Raw genomic sequence first — 3582 nt, 5'->3', positions numbered from 1 at the left:
CTTCTGAGCTGTTTGGGTTTTTTAAGGGGGGGGATGGTGGGTAAAAGGGTTGCCCTGGTGGCAGCGATGCCACATGGGTGGGGGAAGAGGGTATCTAGGGTGGAATAGAATTGGGGCTGAAGAGTTAAGACCAGGCAGAGAGACTGATTGGCCCGAATTAGGTCTTAGTTGTAGGGTCTAGTCTGTGGCCCCTTAATGGCATGGGGCGGGGCGGGGGGAGGACTAACCAGTAGTACCCACAGGGCTTTCTAGGTATCTTGGTGGAGATGGCCAGATGAGCCACTTTTTGGGTCTTTGGTGTAGTAGATGTTGCCTCCCCAGTTTCCAGCCCCAGGTCCAGATGGCGGTTTCCAGCTGCTGTCTTAGACCTGAGGAGCTTCTTAGCTTCTTAGAACTTTTGGCCAAAGCTCGTAGCCCTCCTACTCCTTATTCTATGCTTCCCTGAGACCTGGACACTGTTAGCTAAATGCTGCTCTAGCCACTTAGAAATGGAAAATTAGGGGATCTTTAGAAAAGTGGAAACACTTTTGGGGGAACGTGAGTGATTCCCCAACCCCTAGGTTGTCCTGGTGGTTCCACATGGGGTCTTCTGCTCCCACACACCTGAAGAAATCAGCAATACTTCTGAAAGGATCTGCCCACCCCGAATGCCAAGCAATTATTAACAATCCTTGTGGAAGTGTCAGGGAACAGAAGTGCTTCGTACTCTTTTCCGTTGCTTCTTACTCAAAAACATGCCCTGAGTTTTTGTGTATGTGCGCCTAGGATGCTGTCACACAGAACAACACAAGTTCTGTGTTTCCAAGGTGTACAACCTTCTAATCAAAGCAGGTCTACACATTGAAAAGCTTTTTCCAATGGTGATAAATGTACAATCAAGGAAATAAACTGGGTAATGAGCTATTAATTATTAGAGATAGGTAGATTGAATTCCCTCAGCTAGGAAGTTGGTGGGCTGGATCTTGGAGAAGGCTCTGTCTCTGGGGGCGGTGAGGTCCTAAGGGGCTGTCAAACCCCAAATTCTGTTCTGGCCTTTGGTGTGATGAATAATTTGACAGCTGGAGCACTGAGGGATGAGCGAGGCCGAGGTCCACATTTTGTCTGTGATGGGTGTCTCTAGGGCCCAAACCCCACCCCCTTCCTGCCCTGGTGGGAGAGGCAGTCCAGCTGGCATCTGTGGACAACACATCCCTGCCCAGGTAGGTACACTGCGCATCTGGAAGGCTAATCCTGCAACGCTTTGTGGTGAGGATGACCCTGTGGGGCACAGGAAGGGCAGGATGGGAGGATGGGTTACAGAGGGAACTGTGGAAGGCAGATGGACATTGTGGCGTAGAGGAAAGCAGCCACTGTCAGAACTGGGGCCGGGCAAAGAGTGGGATTGTCCATCTTCTTCTACCTCTTTTATCCTGTTCAATATCTGGGGCCTTTGGCTGGACCTAACTGAAAGGCAGATGGCAAGGCTGAGCAATCTGTAAGGGTCAGCCCCCTCTCAGGGAACAGAATGGAGAATAAATCGAAGGGGGACAAACCAAACCAACATGGTAGGGAGTTGTCTCTGTTGCCATGGATATGTGTGTCTGTCTCTAGAACTCTAGTGTCCACAGGCCTAGGCCTAAGAGGTGGCTGTCCCCTTAACTCTCCCCTTACTTCCTTCATGTCTTTACTCAGACATCCTGTTACCCATCAGAAGGGCCTTCTGACATCCTGTATGAAATTGCATTCTCCACCCCCCCCACCCCCCACTTCACTACTAACCTTATTACCCAGTTTAATTCAGCACAGAACCTGCCAATGCTTGACATGCATGCTGTTTACTTGTTGGTCTCCCACAACTAGAATATAAACTCTGACAGCAGAGCCATTTTCCCTTTTCTTCACTGCCTTCTTCGAGCACACACAACAGCACTTGTCCTGGAGTAAATGCTTGATAAATGTTGGTGGTTCACATGAAAAAGGAAGAGTGTAAGCGAGCCTTAGGGCAGCTCCCCTGCCCTAGGACAGCCCGGCCTTTCCTGAAGAGACTTCTGTCTGGCTTCATGCCCTCTTGCTGCCCAACCTGTGCATCGTCCTGCTGCCTGGAGAGGAGTGAGTGTGTCACTCCCCAAGTGTGCTCAAGCTTCAGCCCTTTGTGCCTGCCAGCTATGGAAGAATGAAAGCATGTGTTCATGAAGTGCATTTTAAAGCATTTCAGTTTCTGCCCCAGATACCTCTGAGCAACCCTCTGGGCTGGACCCAGCAGTCGTTAGGTGCGTTTTTGGATAAGACTGAATCAGGGTGGGTGACTTGCCGAAGCCCGTGTAGCTTCGCGGTGGCGTCACTGGAGTCCAGGCGCTGTGACCCATAAGGCTGGACTGGGTTTGACAGCAGTGGTCTCGCTGATACTCTTTGAGGTTTAGGCCCAGCTCTCTGAGTTTAGGAGTAAATCCCTGGTTGCACTGCTATTCCCTTTCCCAGGCTCTGCTTCAGCAAGGGCAGGGAACTATCCTCCCTTCTCGCTCCTCCCATATACTAAAGATTGAGGAGCTGCCCCTCCCTCCTTGAGGTCTCACCTAGTAAGTCTTCTGGACTTAGGAGAAAAAACAGAATCCCAGAGTCCTGACCTCTTAGGCCTCCCCTGAACTAAAGGTACAACTTCCCTACCATCCTGGTAACAAAGAGTGACCCACATCACCTGTTGCAGAGGTCAAGTGTACCTGTATGAATATCTTTGTGATGTAATGGGCCTGGTGTCTAGATCAACGTACAGGCATAGTCCTATGCATAGACAGCTGCTGTGCCAGTATAGACAGGTTCATAAGGAAAGATCAAAATCCCAGGTCCCTGTGCCTCTCCTTCCTTGCTTTGTCTAAAAGGTGTGCAGTGCTTGTGGTGAGGCTGCTAGACGTTGTTCTCCTGAGTTTCCAGAGAGAGGCCAAACATGGAAAAACAGTGTGGTAGTGTGGGTTGAACCCAGTTTTAGAATCAGAAGATCTAGGGTTGAGTCCCAGCTCAAGTCCACTCTGAGGCTCAATTTCTTCATCTGAAAATGGGGATGATACCTATCTACCCTAAAGTATATGACATGTATGCAAAAGTGCTTTGAGAGTGGAAAGCAATGATGAGGAGGACACTGATTATTAGGCTCTGTGACAATAAAGCTTGGGGAAAGAATAAAGGATTCTGGGAAGTCAGGGCCTTCAAATAACCCCTCACACCTTGTACCAGCCTTCCCCTTCATGTCCAAATATACCTGTATTATAGAGAAGGAAATTAAGGACCAGATAAGGAAAGAAACTGACCTAACATCACATGGATGTTTGGGACAATTGGGATGCCGACTCCCAGGCCAGTTCTGATGTAAACATTCATGTATATGTTTTTTAATTCTCTTGGGGGCATATTTGATTATTTACTTATTTAAAATGTCTTATTGAGAGACAGAGCTTGAGCGGGGGAGGAGCAGAGAGAGACGGAGACAGAGGATCCAAAGCAGGCTCTGTGCTGACAGCAGAGAGCCCGATGTGGGACTGGAACCCATGAACTGCAAGACCATAACCTGAGCCAAAGTTGGACACAACCGACTGAACCACCCAGGCGCCC

General features: G+C 49.3%; 1 long non-coding RNA gene across 1 annotated transcript; it reads right to left on the bottom strand.

Annotated features, from left to right (window-relative positions):
• Positions 1-1798: 1798 nt before the first annotated feature.
• Positions 1799-2655, bottom strand: LOC123381998. The gene is made up of 2 exons (XR_006589703.1): positions 2553-2655; positions 1799-2142 (listed from the first exon to the last, which is right to left on the bottom strand). It is a non-coding gene; the product is annotated as an uncharacterized LOC123381998 (long non-coding RNA).
• Positions 2656-3582: the final 927 nt, after the last annotated feature.

Source organism: Felis catus, chromosome E1, assembly GCF_018350175.1.
Source record: "Felis catus isolate Fca126 chromosome E1, F.catus_Fca126_mat1.0, whole genome shotgun sequence".
NCBI lineage: Eukaryota > Metazoa > Chordata > Mammalia > Carnivora > Felidae > Felis > Felis catus.
Note: the sequence above shows the minus strand (reverse complement) of the source record. Positions and strands in the feature narration are given on the sequence as shown.